The sequence below is a fragment of the Saccopteryx bilineata genome, chromosome 2 (assembly GCF_036850765.1).
Source record: "Saccopteryx bilineata isolate mSacBil1 chromosome 2, mSacBil1_pri_phased_curated, whole genome shotgun sequence".
NCBI classification, from domain to species: Eukaryota; Metazoa; Chordata; class Mammalia; order Chiroptera; family Emballonuridae; genus Saccopteryx; species Saccopteryx bilineata.
In genome coordinates, this window is record NC_089491.1 from 163682184 (window position 1) to 163704230 (window position 22047).

Below are 22047 nucleotides of genomic sequence, written 5' to 3' on the forward strand. Positions count from 1 at the left end.
CACTTTTTCTGGAGATATTTGTCTCTTTCTTCTTTTATATATAAATGCTCTGTTGAGATTTTAAGTATAAACACATTTTAAACTATAGGTAATTTTCTGAAAAAATAACATCTTTATTATAGTAAGTCAGTTAATCAATGACATGATCTCTCAGTTTAGTATTTCCTTGATGTCTTTCAAGTAAAATTTTTATAATTTCTCCTTAAAGTCTCCTATATATTTTAGATTTAATTCTGGATACTTAATGTTTTTCTATGCTATGATAGATAATAGCTTTCAAAATAAATCTTATTCTCTACTTACACATGGCTAGCATTTCTAAATGGAATTTTAGTACATTATTCTGTAATTTAGGAACCTCTAAACTCTATTAGTAATTCTTAGATGTAGATTCTTTTGAAATTTTAACATAAATAATAATACAACCTTTGAATGATGGTTTTGGCACATCTCTCCAGTCATGATGCTTAATTCCTTCTTCCTAATTTATCTTGCTGACTAGGCCCTCAGCACATTGCCAAGTAGAAGGAGTCATAGGGCTACTTTGCTTTGTTATGATCTGAATTCTTCTCATGTTTTGCTTTTAAGAATGATGCTTATTATAGATTTTATTTAGTGGATACTCATTTTCCTGTTAACATGAATGAATGCTGAATTGCATCAAATGCTTTTTCTGCATTCATTGAGATGATCTTATATTTTTCTTCTTTAATTCTTGAACTAATGTTTACTGATTTTCTAACATTAAACCAACCTGGCTTTCTGGAAATGTTCCACTTGGTCATGATGAATTATTTTTTAAATTTATTATTGACTTTTCTTAGAAATATTTATTTTAGAATGTTATATCTATATTTAAGTGTAATTTGTATTTTTTGATTTCCTATGTTGTCCTTACTGGGTTGCAATCTCAGAGTTATGTAAGTCACAATAATGAGTTAAGGACATATTCCCTATTTTTCCCTACTCTGGCTTACTTTGTGTAAAAGCTAGAATTATTTCTTCCTCGAATGATGTTTGATGATGCTGTGATCACGAGTTTTCAGCTGGCATGTGCTCTGTTTGTTGTACCTTTTGGCACTTCACTGTATTCAAGAGAAGCCTTCAGAGTTGGCAACAGTTCGAGGTTCCATTAAGAGACTAAAGTAGATGGGCTGAAGAAGGTTGATATGAATCTCTCTGCGAACCTGTCTTGTGAGTGCTGTCGAAGGGGCAAGAGAATTGGAGGACTTTTGTGGTTTACATTGATAAAATGGTCTACCACCCAAGATGTATAGTCTGATTTCCTTGCTTTCTCATTAGAGTTCCTACATCATTCAGAATACTATTATTATTGTACTTGAACTCCATCAAGGAGGGGAACTGGAGATGGTGGGAGATGGTGACAATCTGTAGTTGTTGAAGTAAAGTGCTCCCCCCCTTGCTGTGATTACCCCTCATGGTGGAGAGGCAAGATACACCTGAGGAGGGGCCAGGTCACCATCAAATGCTCCAAACTGGAAACAGATCCCTTAGATTATGTGGAGCTGACCCTAAACATGAACATTTTGCTTCCCAAGTTCATGGCCCCAAACAAATCACTAAAGGAAATAATGTCCTGTCAGATCTTGCAACATAATTATTTGACTATCCATTTTCTGTAAAACAAAACAAATGAATCATCACTAAACTTTACCATAGTGAATGTGGTGTATACCCCATGCAATTTGTATTTTGTTTTAAAAATATTTGTGTACATAAGAGCAGAGTGAATCAAGAGTGCCAGCCATTTTGCCAGCTGGTCAGATGTCGATGTTTTGGTCACTTGATTTTAATGTATGCTGATAAACAGGCTCTTCTTCTTTCTAAAGACAACAGCATTTGTCTTCCATTTTGCCTTCCCAAAAACGGAAGAGAAAGTAGAGGGTAGAAAATTACAAGCAGAATCAGAGCCTTGGTTGAAATCTTGACTCCCTTCTGTGTAACCTGAGGCCCTGTACTGAAATACTCTGTGTCTCAGTCTCTTTATTTGTAAAATGCGGATGATAGTGGTGCGGTAGGAAAATAGTGAAGACTAAATGGGTTCATGCATGTAGAGGCAAGGAGAGCAGTATCTGACAAGTTGCAAACATTTGCTTATACTATATTATTATGAAGTCATTCCCAAAATGTAGCCTTCACTTGTGACTGGAATTCTAACATCAGTGATTCTTAGTGAATTGTACTGTTTTTTAAACTTGGATTATTTTCTTATTAAAATTCCCAATGGATTCAGATCACTGAAGTTTATAATCTGTTATTAAAATGTTTTACTCATTAATTCAAGATAGAAAGTGTCCCAGGAGCTTGATAAAAAGCTTAGATGTAGGAGCTACACTTACTTTTTAACCCCAGAAAACCACATAAAATGAATTGAAGATAAATCTTTGGTATTGAGGTCAGGAAACCAGAGTGTAAACACAAGAGGAGAAAATGTTTATTTCACTAATATGTAGAATATAGAACAAAATTTACCAAATGAACTAACAAAACAAGCAAAAACAAACCCATAGATACAGAAAACAGAATGGTAGTTACCAGAGGAGGGGGTGGTGAGAGAGTGAAGAGGGTAAAGGGAGTCAAATATAAGGTAAAGGAAGGAAGCCAGACTTTGGGTGGTGAGCATGCAATAGAGTATACAGATATCAAATTATAGTGTTGTACCCCTAAAAAGTATAGTATGTTATTAACCAATGCTACCCTTATTAAATTGATTGATTGATTGATTGATTGATTGATTGTGAAGTGAGAGGAGGGGAGATAGAAAGACAGATTCCTTCATGTACCCTGACTGGGATTCATCTAGCAACTCCCATCTGGGGCCAATGCTTGCATCAACTGAGCTACTGGCTGAGGGAGGAGAAGAGGGAGAGAAGGGGGGCGGTAAGCATATGGTTGCTTCTCTTGTGTGCCCTGAATGGGAATCAAACCTGAATGGGACATCCATGCACCAGGCCAACATTCTATCCACTGAGCCATTGGCCAGGGCTATTTTTTTTTTTAAGTATAGTTGGTATACAATATTATTATATTAGTTTCAGGAGTATAATGTAGTGACTCAGCATTTATATACATTATAACATGGTCACTTCACTAGCCTAGTAATCATTTGTCACCTACAAGCTTATCACAATATTATTGTCCAGTAAATTTAATTTGAAAAAAATAGGAAGGAATGTTTGTCTCTTCCATCTGGAGACAGGTGGGTGCTGAGTGCAGTGCAGTCCAGGCAGCAGTTCGGTTTAATGAGCACACAGAAATACGCTGGAGAGTTTCTTTCCTCCCTCCTCAAAAACCAACTTTGTGCCTCAGTGTCCATTTCTGTGAAGCAGGTGTTACATGCTCAGATGCTTACCGGGGTGAGACAGACAACGTAAATGTCGTCGGCCGGGTGGAGATTGTTCCCAATGGCACACAGCATCTTCTTCTGAAGTGGGCAGCCACTTTGGGTTCTTCTGTTCTTTCATATTCAATTACAGTATCATCTTTTAAAGAAGTTCAGTTTTATGACTTGGAGTCTTAAAATCAGGGAAGCTTTGGGAACATACAGCCATCTGAATATGTTGAACCACTTGGCATCCAGCCCACTGGTATGAATGTACATACTGTCTTCTTAATAAGTGAGGGTTGATTGAAACTACTGAATGAAGACTTCAGCGGACATTTATTTGGCTTTTGTTAAGATTCTCTAAGTCATATTGCTCAAAAGAGTATAAGAATTTACAAGTTTACTGCATAGGCAGATATACAGCTGGAAGAACCTGTGTCCAAACCACAAAAATGACAAGACAGTCTCCTTTCCTGGCTAATATGAGTGACTGCTGCTTCTTTACCCATTAGAGATTTAGTCTTACTTTGATCTGCACATCTTCTAGGAAAAAATCACCAATCACAGATCTGCCTCTGTTCTCTGACAACTCCCTGGTTCCCTGATTGCCATGAGCCAGTAAATCCAACATGGTTTTAGTACAGTCAGTTCTGGTCACCTGTAGATGAAGGATGTTGATACCTATGCAAGATTTCGTTATATTATTATGTAGTTATTTACTTTTTGGTCCTTGTGAAAAATTAAAGGCAGAAGGACATATTATAGGAAGAAAGTTTATTAAGGAAAAATAATGGTAAAACTGAATGAATAATTCATTTCAATAAAAGCCATTTCCAGATTTTTCCCTCTCAAGATTCTGCACCTGCTGTCACTTTGGTGCCTGGGAAAGCCAGCGTCTCTAGGGCAGATTTGCAGATGTCTTGTGATTCACACCACAGATAGGAAGGGGAGGTTACCCTTTGAAACCTTGGTAGAGAAAGTTCCTTCCAAAAGCTATAGATTGTGCTGATTATGATTTTAGCAGGTTTCAACCTGCTGTCCAGGTCTGGAACTTGAGACAAGTTAAGATTAACAAGCTTTTTGCGGTTGAGTTTCATTAGTGAGAGCCATGGTGGGGAGGCTGACTTCCATGCCCCGTGCCTTTCCTCATTGACATACCTGAGCCGTGGGGGCCCTGCAAGGAGGCCTTTTCTCCGGACCAGCTGGTCCTGGTCTGAGCTGTCTCTGTGCCCCTGGCTGTACAGTGCTTTGCTGCTAATGTGTGAAGGCAGAGCTCAGGAGGGGTGAAAGTTGGGAGTCCAGCTTGGGAGGCTTTTCCCAAAAGTCAGAGAAAAGCATTTTTAGTCCTTTACCTGGACAGTTTAAAAAAGAATTAAGGTGACTTTTATTTTCTCAGGTCACTTTTCTAGGAAACATGCAAGACCTGCAGTCTGGGCTGCTCCCTTTGCCAAGCAGACGTGGAGTTATTCCATGCCAGCGTTATTATGTCATTGAATTAATAATGCTGTCAAGACTAGATCAGAAGTCAGTTTGGCAACCGTGTCTTTAGGGAAATTTCTGGAAGAGTGACCTTCCATTTTTAATAAGCATGTTATTACATTTAGAATTAAATTACTGAGGGCCAAGCTATCCTCTTGAATTTGCTATTAGCCATTTTTTCCCTTTTATTTTTAATGAAATAGAACAAGGTAAAGCCAGTTATTTCTAACAGTATGCAGTCAGAAAGGAACTCAGAACCTTTTACTGTCAGGCCCTTTATTTTAAACAAGTTTAACTCTTCTATATATTAGAATTTTGAAATTCTTCCACAAAGCATCCATTTTTCTTCTTAATTAAAGTGATGGGAGAACACACTGTGTGACTTTGGCCACCTCTGTTTGGATGCCTTCTCAAGCTTGACTTTTTTTTCTTTTTCTTTACCTAAAGTAAAACATGTCCTCTTCACTGTAATATTTTTGTGATTTGAATCTTCATGTGGAAAATAAATGGGCCAGAAATTCCATTAGTATATTCTGTAACACATCTGGGGAGAGAGTTTAACTCATCAAATATCAGAATCCAACTTAAAACACTAGTTTTTTGTTTTGTTTTGATTAAAAACACTTTGTATAGTGTGTTGCTTGTATAAGGTGGTTACACAAGAAGGTGTGACAGTAAATACAGGTGTGTGGGGTCAAGCTGCTTGAGCCTGCTCGGCACGGGACCCTGAGCAATGCGGGCACTCCCACGAAAGCCCCCGTCAGAGGGCAGAGGGACGAGACATGAACAGGTTGTTTGTTGGGTATACATTTTTTTGGTCCATAAGCTGGAAAGGACAGCTCATATTTACATAAATGCATTTATTGTGAGTGATGGCCTATTTAGCTCTGTGAGCTAGTCCATCCTGAGTGTGCAGTGACCCCGACAGCACCCCTGCCCAGTCACATGTGCATGGTTTAGGAAGGGAACAGGGTGTGCACCCCTGTACTCCTGTACCCAAGGGAGAAGACCCCCTCCCCCGACAGAACTGCTGGGCTTAGTTATGTAGGATGGGACATGTCTTCCTGTGCTTCTCATTGGCTTTGTGCTGGAATATGTACAGGTAGTCGGTGGTAGCATGGCACTAATGTTGTCGTTGGCCTGGTCCCAGGCCGTGTGCAGAATCTTCTTATTGAAGGTCCACACTGACCTCCCATTGCTCCCTGTTCCCCCTGGACATGCTCTCCCAGGCCTTGGGCTGGCTGGAGGCTGACTGTTCTCTTTCAAAGCTTGCAGGGCCATGTCCCTCCACATGTTTCTATCCAACATTCTGGAGTTGTTGTGGGGCCGCCTCATGATGGCACTGCCCAGGCGGCTCCCGCAGCGTGCACACTTGGCAAAGATGCAGTCATTGTACGGAGAACACGACTTGCCTAAAAGGTCCTCCTGGACCCCTACCTCAGGAGGGGAAGCTGTCCATGCTGAGAACCCAGGCCTGCACCCACAGGGAGCCTCAGCCCTCATGTACTGACCACTATGGCAACTTTGCATGGGAGATGGAAGGAATTATTTCTGAGAAGAAAGATATACTTCTGGGATCTTCAGGTTCTTCAAAAAACTCAGAGTGACAGCTGATACAGTGGACACGCCATGCTGGTGTGGGTAGAACTCGGTCCCTGGGGTCACCTCCAGCTCCTCGACAGCCCAAGGCATAATATCCACGGTGTTTACGCTTCTCCCTGTAATTTCTGAATGCCACCGATGAATTCTCAGGTCATCTGTGGAAAGATACATTTCATTTTTGCTGTTTATGGAGGTAGAGTTTATATGGTAAGTGTGAGCATTTGCAAAAATTGGTAGACTTGCTTCTACCGTGAAGTCCATAGTCTTCACTGTTGGGACCGACCGTGCTGTAATTGTAAGTGGGTCTCTGGAGTCATCCATATGCACCTTTCAGTGATAACCTGCTGCTCTTTTATCCTGTCCATTTATTTTTCATAATTTAATAGTTTTATCATTTGTAGAGAATAGAAAATGAGCAGCATTTTTGTGTATGTGGTAACCTCCTAATTGTATTTATCCCTCCCCCTCAATTTCTATTCTTTTCAAATAATCAAACTCTTCTGGTTCGTGACTTTGAAAGGTGCTGTATTATGCCCTTGAAACCTGTATAATTTTATTAACCAATGTCACCCTAATACATTCAATAAAAATTTTTTTAAAAGAAAAAAGGAAATTTTAAAAAGAAAAAGAAAGGAACTGTAAACATTATATTCTCCCCTAAAATAAGGCTGGCCTTTGTTCCCTTGTTCCCGCTGAAAAATAATAATTCTGCCACCCTGGTCTCCTGTAGCAAGAATGTCTCCAGAATAATTAAATTTGAGAGCTAGGGCTCTGGCCGGTGGGCTCAGTGGTAGAGCATCAACCTAGAATGTGGATGTCCTGGATTTGATTCCCGGTCAGGACACACAGGAGAAGTGTCCATCTGCTTCTTCACTTTTCCCTCTCTCCTTTCTCTCCCCTCCCCCTTTCTCTCTCTCTATTCCCCGCCCTGAACTTTGTGTTGGGTGCCATTCGGCAACCATCCCAGGGAACATGCACCGATGTCCAAATAGGATGTGGTGGCTCCATTTGGTCTGTTGAGGAAATCAAGGCTCAGGAGAGAATCTGTCTTGGCTGAGGTCACACATATAGTAAACAGCAGAGCTGAAATTCAAATTCAGTTCCAAAGTTGATGATACTCCTGAATATGTAGGTTTAATCAGGTTCACCCAATGCCTTTAAAGGCTAATTTAGTGGAAGTGTGACTTTTGTCTCAATATTAATTCAATTTTTTTCTTATGAATTATTTCAGATTTACTACATTTATAAAAATTTGAATTAAACTTAATTTTATTACTGAACAATCTCACTTATGAGTTCATGGATGGGAGAGATATTCTTTAAATCAACATTATAATTTAAATTGAGTAATTGAGTAATTACAGTAGGTATGCTTTAATTTAATCTCATTACCAGCTGTAATATTTATGTTTTACTGAAAATGAATCAGGCTTTTATCCCTTGACCTCCAGAGTTGCATCTAAAATTCTCTATTTCAGGGATCACAAACCAGCTTCTTTTTCAGGACTAGAATTCTTTTTGTCTATATCCATTATATGGTGATATAAGTGTTAGGTAATAGGGCTTTTTTACAGCCCATTATGTGAAGAACTAATATGAATTTTGCCTCTATTATAGCTGTTTTCTGAGAATAAAGACATTTTTGAATGTCTCCTTAGTAGGAATCTTTATTAATCATCAATGACTTAAAAGCATTGTCAAACTTATAACTTTTAGGAATTAGTCTAGCAGAATGGGGGGGGATTCTGCAGTTTGAGTAGAAACTGTAGAAGTTAGATGAATGATTACAACAGTAATTTACTTTCTTGCATGGTGAGTGAAATGCCTTACATATTGATTAGGTTTAGGAAAGAATATGAAATTAGGTAGAATGATAGCGATATTTGATATTTTATAATGTCTTTCCCCACCCACACCTCTACAGATATGGGTGGTGGGTCCTGTGCATGTCACTGTCAGGAGAATAAGCATTCTCACTGCAGAAAGGAAAAAAAAGGATTTAATTATGTGAGGTGATGGATGTGTTAACTATTTTGATCTTGCTAATCATTCTGCAATGTTATGTATATCAACTTATGCTGTGTACTTTAAATATATACAATCATTTTTATCAATTATTTCTCAAGTTGGTGGGGGGTTGGGAGAATGCCCCAGAAACTGTCCAAGAAGAGAGCAGCTGCCAGGGGCAGTGATTGCTGGAAATGGAAAGCCAGATGAAGTTTGGATCAGTGGGGCTGCGATGGATTATGTGAAATCAAAACTGCAGGCAAAGGGAAGACATAGAAGGACCTCCAGAGAGAGCCAGAGATAGCATTGAGGAAATGGGGAAGATTTGTCCGCTTGCCTGTTGCTGCCACAGGTTTCTGGTTTCCTGAGGCTTAGCTTTCATTTTCCTCTGCATATCTAGCAGCTACACACCCTTCACCACGAGGAAAAATGTGATATAACTAACTGTCTTGGATGGTATGGAGATCTTTGATTGCAAGGAGAGTGGCACCTACGGAGAAATCTTTTGCATGTACTCAAGATCATCCACACTTTGGTTTAGCATGTTGGAGAATGAAGAATGTGGTATCAGAGATAACTAAAACCTGTGAAAAAAAGGGCAGCATGGCCATGACATCTTTAAATTGTCTAACAGATGCCTTCATCACATGGAAAACCACTCCAGCCCAAGGGAGCAGGAGCAGGGGCGGGGAAAGGGGCAAAACAAAGGTTATCCCACGTGTCATTCCTCAGGGAACCACCAGACAGGTCAAAATGCACAAGTGCAGTTCTTTAAGAATAAGGTCCATATTAGCACCTTTGCACCAGTAAATTGCATTAGCAATGCAGGCCCTCATCTTCATAGGCACAGTGTGGTGCTAGGGAATGGTAGACATGTAAAAAGGCCAAAGTACTTTCTTAATGAAATATAGCCATCTTATTTTCATGAAGCACTCTTTTAGTTATTGTAGGCTTTTTATTAAATATCATAATTGTGAAATGTTGATAGTGTCAATATTTTTCAGCTTAATCATTAGTTCAATGGAGGAACCCTTTTTTTGAGCACCCTATTTCACCATTTTCTGGGTTGTCACTTGGTAATTCTTTTTTGGTCTTTGTTTTTATCAAGACTTTTTTTTTTTTAAGAACACTTCATGGTTCACAGCAAAATTAAGGGGAAGGTACAGAGATTTCCTATAAATTTCCTATCTCCAAACATGCACAGCTTTTTCCCAGTATCATCATTCCCCACCAGAGTGGTACGTTTGTTATAACTGAGGACCTTCCACTGACAAGTCATAGTCACTCAAAATCTATAGTTCGTTTTAGGATTCACTCTTGGTGTTGTGCATTCTACCAGTTTAGATAAATGTATAATAACAGGTGTTGTATCCACCATTAGAATATCATAAAGAATGGTTTCATTGCCCTAAAAATCCTCTGTGCTCTTCCTAGTCATCCCTCTCTTCCCTCCCAAAACCCCTGGAAGACAGTGATGTTTAACTCTCTTTATAGTTTTACCTTTTCCAGAGTCATATAGTTGGAATCACATCATGTAGCTTTTTCAGATTGGCTTCTTTCACGTAATATGTATGTAAGTTCTCGTGTCTTTTCATGGCTGGTAATTCATCTATATTTATCACTGAATACTATTCTATTGTCTAGATGTACAACAGCAGAGTTATCTATTCACGTACTGAGGACATCTTGGTTTCTTCCAAGTTTTGGCAGTTATAAATAATGCTGCTATAAACATCTGTGTGCAGGTTTTTGTGTGGACATAAGTTTTTAGCTCCTTTGGGTAAATACCCAGGAGTGTGATTGTTGGATCACATGTAAGGGTATGTTTAGTTTTGCAAAAACTGCCAAACTGGTCTTACAAACTGGCTGTACCATTTTGCATTCCCATCAGCAATGAATGAGAGTTTCTGTTGCATAAAATCCACACCAATATTCGATGTTGTCAGTGTGCCGGATTTGGGGCATTCTAATAGTGGTCGGCAATTACTTTTTGAGGGAAGATAGGTTCACCTTATACAAATATGAATAGTAATATTTTTAACTAGAGGTGCTGTTCTTTGAGCAGCCTTTTCCAAGCCAGCAGCATTTTCCTGCCTGGGGGTTATTAAGTCATGTGTACAACAGCACTTTGCCCGCAGCCAGGGCACAGGTGTGATTTTAAATTTAGGTAAATTTGCTGGGCCTGACTGGGAGATCCATTAGGTTGACTTCCTGAGAGAAACAGATAGCAACACTTCATGTCTTAGAGCAGTGGTCCCCAACCTTTTTTGGGCCATGGACCAGTTTAATGTCAGAAAATATTTTCATGGACCGGCCTTTAGGGTGGGACGGATAAATGCACAAAATAAAATTATGCAACAGGCGTAAAAACTGTGGTATTTTAAAATATAATTGTTGAACTTACGAGACAAGCGTCAAGAGTGAGTCTTAGATGAATGTAACAGAGGGAATCTGGTCATTTTTAAAAAATAAAACATTCAGACTTAAATATAAATAAAATGGAAATAATGTAAGTATTTATTCTTTCTCTGCGGACTGGCACCAAATGGCCCATGGACCGGTACCGGTCCGCGGCTCAGGGGTTGGGGACCTCTGTCTTAGAGGATGTTCCTCCTGATATCTTAATTAGAAGCATATAGATTTCCTTGCAGTCCAGCTTATGCTTAGATGTATTATTTCATCTAGACTTTACCTGGAATCACAATTTGATGGTTTTCTACTGTGCTTTGGGTCCGTCTCACTGAAGGATTGGCCCATATGTGAAATCATGGCACTTCCTTGTCAAGTGCATTACTAAAACGTGTTTTTACTTCATTTCCTGTTTATAGCTCTAGTATATTTCTTGCCTCATCTGTGCCTGTAGCCTCTGGAAAGGTACAGAGGAGGAGAGTATAGTTCTGTCCAGTGGGGGACTTTATAGGCTATATAGCATCTACCTTGGATGGGTATCAAATTGGAGTTAATATCTGCCTGTCTGTCCTTCATCTCTTGGTTTGCCTATCTCTTCATATGTTTTTTGTTTTGTTTGAAGTTTTTTTCCTGGAGGGTTAATACAAGATGCCCAAAGATAGGATGATTTCATTATCAGCTTGTCCTTACAAGAGCCCTGGAGGAGACAAATTAATTCTTTCCTTTTTTCAGACTGTAGCACCATCAACTTTGTTTCCAAAGCACTGGCTGCCTCTCTTAGCACCACCACAGTGTGTTGCTGTGTTAACTGTCTTTCCATTTTGCTTTGGAATTGAGGGTAGGAAGGTATTCTTTCTAACACATTTGATAAGGAAGTTAAATCTAAAACTATAAGGAATTTGTTTTTAAAGTATGTGCCTCCTCTTTTTTTCCCCTCAAAATTAAGACACTAAATTTTCCACACTTCCAAACTTCTAATTCTGGCCCCCATCTATTTTCTTCTTTCTTTAAATTTGTTTAGTCAGTAGTATTTCTGATGCTGCATCTACTGTTTGTCAGGCATTGACTATACACCTCTTTGAGTACAGATGAATTTGACCCTAGGATGGGGCAGAAATCTGTATCAGCAGGTCCCAGTTCTGCCTTTTTGAACTTACACATTGACTCTAATGTCCCTTGCATATAATAGCTATTAAAACATTTCAAGACTGTGAATATGCTTATTTAAGACTGGAAGAGCCTGGGTCACAAAGGAGGAAGGAGAGTTACAGAGTGGGGGTAGACAGGCTTGAGTGGTTGGGAAGACTTCAGGAATCATATAAAGCAGGGGTCCCCAAACTTTTTACACAGAGGGCCAGTTCACTGTCCCTCAGACGGTTGAAGGGCCAAACTATAAAAAAAACTATGAACAAATTCCTATGCACACTGCACATATCTTATTTTAAAGTAAAAAAACAAAACAGGAAGAAATACAATATTTAAAATAAAGAACAAGTAAATTTAAATCAACAAACTGACCAGTATTTCAATGGGAACTATGGGCCTGCTTCTGGCTAATGAGATGGTCAATGTCCGGTTCCATATTTGTCACTGCTAGCCTAACAAGTGATATAACGTGCTTCCGGAGCCGTGATGTGTGCGTCCGGCATCACCAGAAGTAGTACTGTACGTGAGTGACGCCCCGCGCCGCCGCCACATACAGTACTCCAGGAGCACAGGATGCCAATTTACTGACCACCAATGAAAGAGGTGCCCCTTCCAGAAGTGCGGCAGGGGCCGGATAAATGGCCTCAGGGGGCCGCATGAGGCCTGCGGGCTGTAGTTTGGGGACCCCTGATATAAAGCATTTGTGGGAAAGACAAAAGGAATAGGACAGAGACTCAAACCTGTGCGTCTAGTAGTTTTTATGGTTAGTATTCCCTGAAAATAATCTCTTCAGCTTCATTCTTCAGAATGAAAGTATGGATGGTGTTTCAGATTGAAAACCACAGAATTCCCATGTTAGAACCATCCTTCTATTTAACTCTTGCCTTTTTTTCTACCAGGGTAGGTGAGGAAAAGGGAAGGAGACGGACAGGATGCCTTCTTCTCTACTACTGATTTTCCCATGGCTTTCAGATTGTGCACTCTTAGCAAAGTCCTACAGGAAGTATCACCATTGAATACAATGGCCTTCTGTAAATTTAGATGAGATTCTATTTGACAGTTCTTGTTTAGCTTCATACGGATTCTGGATGGGTTACAAAATTACCCTGATGTGGCAAATTAGACCAATTTCTATGGCTATAAAGCAATGACTGATTTCTACATACCTCACGGGAAATTGAGTATCATTACTCTAATCCTGTCATGGATGATACCAGTGTATCATTTTTATAGGAATAAAGATTTTTTTAAAAAAAATACTTCAAAAAAAGAATGCTGAAAGCAACCTAATTAACTAATATACCGTAATTTCATGATATTTTATAAATTGGCATTTATTACTCCTTGTCTACCCTGGTACCCTAGACACAAATATAATTATCACTTTTCATTTGTCCTGCCAGAACAGCTATTAGTGAGGAGGGAAATGGTTTAGGCTGACAAAAGATGATTCATAGCAATGACGTTTTAAAAAAGGAGAGAAAAATGTCTGTTAAACTAACTTATAAAAAAACAACCCTGTAACTCAAAATGTGTATTTATTTGCTTGTGTGGTCTTAATTATACTTGGTTCCATTAGGAATAGGGGATAAACAAAAACAAAAATAATTTTAGGGTAAAAAAGTGAAAGATGGTGAAAAAGATTGTATAGTCCATGTGCTGCTTTGACACCATGAAACTTATGTTTTGTTTTTTTGTGGGTTTTTTTTTTTTTTTGTATTTTTCTGAAGCTGGAAACGGGAGAGACAGTCAGACAGACTTCCGTATGCGCCCAGCTGGGGTCCACCCAGCACGCCCACCAGGGGGCGATGCTCTGCCCCTCCGGGGCATCGCTCTGTCCGACCAGAGCCACTCTAGTGCCTGGGGCAGAGGCCAAGGAGCCATCCCCAGCGCCTGGGCCATCCTTGCTCCAATGGAGCCTCGGCTGTGGGAGGGGAAGAGAGAGACAGAGAGGAAGGGGAGGGGAAGGGGTGGAGAAGCAGATGGGCACTTCTCCTGTGTGCCCTGGCCGGGAATCGAACCCGGGACTTCTGCACGGCAGGCTGACGCTCTACCACTGAGCCAACCAGCCAGGGCTGAAACTTATGTTTTAAACAAACTATATTTTGTGGTTTCACAGAAGAAACTTGGGAGCTTGATTGTGATTGTGAAATCCCATTTGGTCTTGGCTCTACCATGCCCATATCCTACCTTAGGAATGAATCTTAGGAATGGTTTAGAAATTTTCATGGTGTTGATGTATTCAGTTAAAACTCAGCCAAGTAGGGGTCTCCATCATCTGCCCAAAGTAATATTTTTGCACTCAAGCCACCAGTCCCATGTCCCTCCCATTCTAGGTCAGCATGAACAAATTCATCTTGTTCATGGCATCTTCTAGGATGTGTGCCTTCAAGAATCAAGCTGTGTGCCACCAAGAAACCCAGTCTGTTGGTGAGGACCTGGAGCAGACTCTTTAAACTGCCCCTCACCCCCCACCCCCTTTTGGTCATGGGATTAATCATGCAAATTAGGTATTTTTATAAGTTATACCTCCTTCAATATTAATATTTTTTTCATTAAGTCAGTTGTAGGCCTCCAAATCAAGTCATTAGGTCTAGAACTGGTTGAGACAAATTGGTTTTTAAATGTCTCCAGTGCCTGTTGGCCCATATTTTTCAGCATGAGGTTAGAATGGGTTCCCTGCCAGGAATGACCTCTTATTTCTGTCTCTTTGACTAGGTGGCATATTTATCTCTTTACATTCCTGGCAACAGACTTGAGCTTCTTACTTCTTTCTCTAAAGTGTATAAAATTCCTGTCAGACTTGGAGAGCAAAATGAGATTGAAGCTTCCAGAGAAAGCGTGTTCTGTGGCACATTCTCCCCACCCCCAAGTCCTCTCAACAGTACATTTCTTCCCGTTTCTTGGCCATCAAGAAAGTGAAACTTGAACAATTTTTGAAAATTACAATGACTATAATCACAAATAGAATAGAATTGAAAGTAGTGGCAAAGTGAGCAGTTACTTGTAGGTTTAAAGCCTGTCTAAATAATTTACCATCTGCTTCCAGCAGACAGTTTCCCTGGTGAGATCTCCTAAATTTTATTTTATTTTATTTTATTTTATTTATTTTATTTTATTTTATTTTTTTATTTTAGTGAGAGGAGGGGAGATAGTGAGGCAGACTCCTGCATGCAACCCCATCTGGGCTAATGCTCAAGTACCAAACTATTTTTAGTTCCTGAGTCTGTCTTGCTCCTAGGGAGCTATCCTCAGAAACTGGGGCCATGCTTGAACCAATTGAGCTACTGGCTGGGGTAAAGGGTGGGAGGGAGAAGCAGATGGTTGTTTCTCCTGTGTGCCCTGACCAGGAATCGAACCCAGGACCTCCATACTCCAGGCTGACTATCTACTGAGCCACTGGCCAGGGCCCCTAGTGAACTTTTGAACATATCAGATTCACTGGTCATTCTTATGAATAGTTTTAAAGCAAACTGCAGTCACCAAATGAATAAAAAGTAGTCATAGAAGGACCCTTTATTCTTTCTCTTTTCTCTTAACTTCTCTGTTTTCATAGGCATTCTTTAGAACCAAATGAGGGTGATTTTGCTTTTTCTCTTTCCATTTGTCCCTAAATTCAAACTGATCCCCTGAGTGTACTTGCCAGGTTGTTAGCATTCAGGTTTTATACAGGTGGTGTACATATGAAGTAGACATGATCCCTATGAGGCGATGAAAAGGCCAGAGCAGGGAAGAATTTTGGGAAGGGTAGCAATGCACATGTCTGTTTTGTTGGCTTTGCTCTTAGCATTTGTGACCTGTAATGCCAGGTGGCTAAGCAGGAGCCAAGTTTCATTTGCCTGGGGCCACTGTTATGCAGGTATCAGTCCTGAAGTGCTTTAAAAAATATCTACCATTCTACCTTTCCAGAGGGCATCCTTCTCTTGTTTATACACTTAATGGCATTGAAATCAAGCTTTATTGGTGGATGAGTCAGAGAACAGGACAGACAGAATCACATCAGGTCAGCCACAGAGTATTAACTTGGGACAGGCCTCCAATTGTTTTGAGACACTGATGACTATTGGAAGTTACACATTTATTAAGTAGTTCTTCATTTTAATGTTTTGGGAAATGTGATGACACAGCCTTTTCTTGTGAATATCTTGTGTGCTTTTGAAGAATGTGAGATCATTCCAATCTAAGTAGGAAAGGATTCCAAATGAGCATCATATACACAAATTTTAGAAGATGTGGGCATTACCTTTGTTCTGATGAGTATATTTCAGAGAGTGAAGGTGTTTGGAAGAGTATTGAAAGTACTGTCCTGGGCTCTGAGAGTTGATGGGTCGGATAAACTCACGTTCAATAGACAGTCCTGAATGGTCCAGTGGAGTGATATAAAAGGCTCAAAAAAGAATGTCTTAAATGGAAGTCCTCCAATTGGTGCTTTCTTTGACTTATATAAATCAATTTAATATAATTAAATTACTTATTTATTTAGGTTTACTTTGAATATCAGTAGTGCCTTGCATGGTGAATATTCTGACAGGTACACATGGTTATAAGTAAATAATCTGACTGGTGGTACGGATAGGAGGATTGAAATTTCAAATTAAGGAATATGTTTTCAACACAAGAGCACAGATATCTTAAAATTTCCTTAATGTTCACATGTAGCTGGGGAAGGATGAGCTGGGCTGTTTTTTCTTCTGTCTGACTTATCTATGTCTACCTTTGCTACAGTCAGTAACTCTTCCCCAGAGCTGAGTTGTGCTGGGAAGGTATAGACCTCTGTGTGAGGAAGAGGATAGTAGGGAAGGCATTGCAGGGCTCTGTTAAAAAGCACAAGATCTAATCTGGTTCAGAGACCACACATGACCCCTACCTCAGGGTATTCTACATTTCCCTGTCAACACAGTTTCTTTTCTGTAAACCTGTCATAACACCCTTATTATCTCCGCCTCCCTCCCTGTGTATTATTCTGTGTGTGCCAAAACTAAAGGTTTGAATTTTGCCAAAGTGAAAAGGAAAAAAACAACAACACATTAGATGATTATTTTATATATTCATCCTAGAAAAATTTTTTTTCACTTGACTTGATGAAACTATGAACTTATTAATAGGGCATCAAAGTTTATTGGTAGAGTTATTCAATAGGAAACTCAATATGACAAAAGACTCCCAAATAAAAAAGCATCTTGTCTTCTGTAATCTTCCTTCCTTCCTTCCTTCCTTCCTTCCTTCCTTCCTTCCTTCCTTCCTTCCTTCCTTCCTTCCTTCCTTCTTTCTTTCTTTCTTTTGAAGGGATTTAGGAAACCTCAAACTTTCTTTTTTATTTTATTTTATCTTATTTTATTTTATTATTCTTTTGCTCGTGCTTGGTGATAGGGCAGAGTCATTTCCTTTTTCTCCATTCTAGAGAAATGGAAATCTGCCCACAATTGCTTCCAGAGGCCTCCTGGCTGATTTTCCTTGCTGTGTCCAGCACACTGTCTTCCTACTACTGGATCAGGCTTCTCTATTTAAAAACTCTTCTATCATGACATCAAAGTAGATTTCTAGTCTAGAAATCTGATGCTCAGTACAGTTGCCACTAGCCACAATGGCAATTTAAATTGAATTATAATTAAAATTTTTGGTTTTTGGTTGCCTTGGCTGTATTTCAGGTACTCAACAGCCACATGTGTTAATGCAGAACATTCCCATAATTACAGAACATTCTATTGGACAATGCTTGTCTCACGCTCATAATAGTTTAATATTTTTTAAGACTTTAAGTGGAAACTCCTTAGCCTGGCTTCTAAGCCTCTCAAACTCTTGCTTTCTGCACAGATTAAATATAATTTATTAGAAGTTAGCCAGAAAAATCTATGTGCTGCTTGACCAGATGGTAGTGCAATGGATAGAGCATTGGTCTGGGATTCTGAGGACCCAGGTTTAAAACCCCGAGGTTGCCGGCTTGAGCGTGGACTCACCCAGCTGGAGTGCAGGATCACCAGCCTGAGAGTGGGGTTCTGACTTAAGCAAGGGATCATAGATATGACCCCATGGACGCTGGCTTGAGCCCAACGTTGCTGTCTTGAGCACAGCTGGAGCCCCCTGGTCAAGGCACGTATGAGAAAGCAATCAATGAACAAGTAAGGTGCCACAATGAAGAATTGATGCTTCTTATCTCTTCCTTCCTGTCTGTCTCTGTCTGTCTGTCTGTATCTCTCTCTCTCTCTAAAAAAGAAAAATAAAAGAAAAAAATCTGTCTGCTATAGCTCATGAAAGACTTGGTGGAAGAGAAGAAGCATTTCGTTTTATTTTTAAAGAATGAATGGTAGAAGATCATCCTGGGAAACTGTGTAAGTGTGAAGATCAATGTGAAAAGTATAGAGAAGCTTGGTCTTGGTGAGGTTTGAGAGAGAGCAGGAGAAAGACAGATGACCTGTGTTCTCTGTTAGGATTTTATTTAGGAGAGTGTCTTCTCATGGTCTTTAACCTGTGTTCAAATTCAACCACCTTTAATCTCCTCTGTCTCAAAAAGAGAGCATGAAAGAGTTGATTCAATAATTGCAAAGAAGATGGGAACAGGATGTCAGTAGTTAATGTGTGCTTCAGAGGGAAGAGAGATGGTGCTGGGAGAATTAGCAGTGCAAAGATTCTGGAAGGAGCTCTGTGATAATCTGGTGCAAATGAGAAAGGAAGAGCCCGAAAGACAGATAGAATATTATAGAGGGTTATGAGACAAGTAACATCTGTAGTGATGGCCATAATACAGGAATATAAAAAGTTTTAATATGAATAAAACATTACAACAGATGAGGTTCTGTGCAGCGGTTCTCAACCTGTGGGTCGCGACCCTGGCGGGGGTCGAACAACCAAAACACAGGGGTAACCTAAAGCCATAGGAAAATACATATTTCTGATGGCTTTAGCCGCTGAGAAGCCACGCTACCATCTGCAGCAGCGCTATTCAGCTTGAACGCACGCTGTTATGGACGTGCATTCCAAACTGAATGCCTGCGGTTATGCGCAGACTTGATTGCATCACCCGTCTGGGGCCTAAGGGGCGGGGGAAGTGGGGGGGGGCACTTCACAGTCCATAGCAGTGCGGCTGCTCATCCATAGAAGCGCATTAGGTGTGTCCGGTGCTTGCTGATGTCATCAGTGGGCGGGTGCAGCAAGCGCAGGAGGACAGAAGCCTAGGAGGCGGAGAGGCAAGAGACGGAGAGCCAAGAGAGCCTGAGAGACAGCCTGCTGGTGTAAAAAAGGTTAATAATGTAAAACAGTACACACACCATACACACAATACTGTGTAAGTGTAAGGTGCTTTGTGTGTAATTATTACACAGTACACAAAGCAGCTTACACTTAAACAAAGCACCATACATTTACACAGTGTGAACTACATCGGTCTTATACTATAAGAGACCACTGTAAGATGTAGTTCACACTGTTCCCCAATGTATAATTATCTCCCATATCTCCCACTATTTTCCCATATTCTGAATGAGGAAACTGCTGAAATCAGCGGTTTCCAGCATTGAATCCGCCTCCTATTGATTTCATTGGGAGTGCAGCGGATTTTGTGGAAAAGAGCTCCCGAGAATCTCGGGTTACCACACAATCCACCGCATCCTGTTGATTTCAATAAGAGGCGGAGAAGTGACAGTTTCCGACACATTTCTTCCTCTCCTATTCAAGTCAATGGGAGGCCGCAGCAGATTCCGCTCAAATATAGAGCATGTTGCTTAATTTTTTCCACACTAGAACTTTTCCTCGAGCAGAAAAATTCCAAAGGTGGAATCCACCCCCCCAATAGACTGAAAGAGGCCTCACGCTGAGGAATCTGCTGTGCGGATTCTGCAGTGTAAAAGATCTGCCTCCTATAGAAGTCTATTGGGGTGGCGGATTCCACCTTTGGAATTTTTCTGCTCTAGGAAAAGTTCTAGTGTGGAAAAAATTAAGCAACATGCTCTATATTTGAGCGGAATCTGCTGCGGCCTCCCATTGACTTGAATAGGAGAGGAAGAAATGTATCGGAACTGCATTTCTGCCGTACAGGGGATCTCTCTTCTGCGGAATCCACGGGTCTCCCATTGAAGTAAATGAGATGTGGATTCCACCGCAGAAACCGCTGCTTTATAGTGTGAAAGAGCCCTGAAAGATACCATGCTGTGCAGAAACTGCAGTGTATCCTATGACATAGTTCACACTGTTCTATATAGAAAACTTGCCACTAATCTGGAAAAAACAGATCCATTAGTTAAGCAGCTATTTATGGAATGGTAGCCCCAATACACTAGGTAAGGAGGTCCATTAGTAATAAATATTTCTCAATGTATAATTAAATATTGTTTTTGTGATTAATCACTATGTTTAAATTATGTTTGATTTGTAGCAATGAGAATACATAATGCATGCATATCAGGTATTTACATTCCAAATCATAACTGTAGCAAAATTACAGTTGTGAAGTAGCCACCAAAATTATTTTTTGGTTTGGGGTCACCGCAACATGAGGAACTGTATTGCGGGGCCACGGCATTAGAAAAGTTGAGAACCACTGTTCTATAGGATGCAGCGGATAGGATAATAGAGACACAGGCCAACAACTTTGTGTCCCTAGTGCATGCAGCATACCTGATTAATGGAACGCTATTAAACACTTCTTGCCTATATGGGAAGGTTAGGTTGACCAAACTGAGTAGGCATGGAGTATGGTGCTAAACAGACTTCCATGCCTGCGATGGCTATTTCAGCAGTGAATGAAGGAGGTTGGGGAGAACGGTAGAGGTACTTAGTCACTGGGCTGACAACAGATGGAGTGGAGGATGTGGCCAGGAATATTGATGAGTTTATGGGGGAAAAAACACCCACTGGGGAACTGCTGAGTTTATTGAATTACCTAGAGCCAAGGTGCCAAAGTAAATGTTGCTAGCTTAGCTGCTGGCATTGCCCTCCTGGCACCTGCTCTGGTCTGGGAACGGCTCCTGTGGGTAGGGTTCTTCTGAGGAGGGTGGGGCAGGACTGGTGGAATCCAGCAGAGGGAAGAGTCACTAAAGCCATTCTGGAAGATGTCCTCCAGGTGGTCACTGCCCTTATGCAGAGACCTGAACTCGAAATGTTCTTTGGGAAGGTAACTCTGGCTGCAGGGTGTCTGTGGAGCTATGCATTTGAAATTGGACCTGATGTTGAATGGTTGCTCTGTCACTGCTTTGTTCTGTGACCTTGGGCCCGTCACTTAACCTCTTCGGCCACTTTCTCTTCACAAAATGAGGAGAGTAATTCTTACCCTGCCAGTCACAGTGGCTGATGTGGGGATGAAAAGTGATTTGTGTGAAAGCATTTTATAAGCTGTGACATGCTGTAAAAATGCAAGTAATTTGTAAGTTGGCATGCAGTGGGTAGAGATTTGAGGAACAGCAATGTGCTGCCTATGTCTTTACAATATCATGATGAATTGAGGAGAACATGAATCTATACTGTGTTCATGGGAAAAATACAATAGATAAAGAGTTTTCTAGTGAGGATTTAAAAAAAAATTACACTGGGGAACCAGTGAAGCAGTGAAGGGAAGGCAGTGGGATAAAAGAGGGTTGAGAAAGATGCCAGTATTCTGAATTTGAAGGACTGAGAGCATTGTGGTAAAATTAACCAAGGAGAGGTAGTACAGGGAGAGACTAGAAATCAGGGGGATGGCCTTGGATTTACTGAATTGCAGGTCCTACTGGAATGTCCTACTAAAAAATAGCTGGAGGAAATCCAGTTGTAAGCACAAAGGAAAAATTCAGGCTGAATTTGATGCTGATCACCAGAAGCAGTGTTGGGGATTTTGAAATTGAATGCTGCCTGACCAGGCAGTGGTGCAGTGGATAGAGTGTCAGCCTGGGATGCTGAGGACCCAGGTTCAAAACCCCGAGGTCACCAGCTTGAGTGTGGGCTCATTCTGCTTGAGTGTGGAGTTGTGGTTGAGCTCGGGGTTGTTGGCTTGAGCGTGGGATCATAGACATGACCTCATGGTTGCTGGCTTGAGCCAAAAGGTCACTGGCTTGAGCCCAAGGTCGCTGGCTTGAGCAAGGGGTCACTGG

General features: G+C 40.6%; 1 protein-coding gene and 1 non-coding gene across 5 annotated transcripts in view; one reads left to right on the forward strand and one right to left on the reverse strand.

The window, feature by feature from the left end:
* Nucleotides 1-22047, forward strand: part of ATP8A2 (ATPase phospholipid transporting 8A2) — a 759627-nt gene that overhangs the window by 338072 nt on the left and 399508 nt on the right. The window lies entirely within an intron of this gene.
* Nucleotides 13990-14065, reverse strand: TRNAG-GCC (transfer RNA glycine (anticodon GCC)). Its single transcript has one exon. It is a non-coding gene; the product is annotated as a tRNA-Gly (tRNA).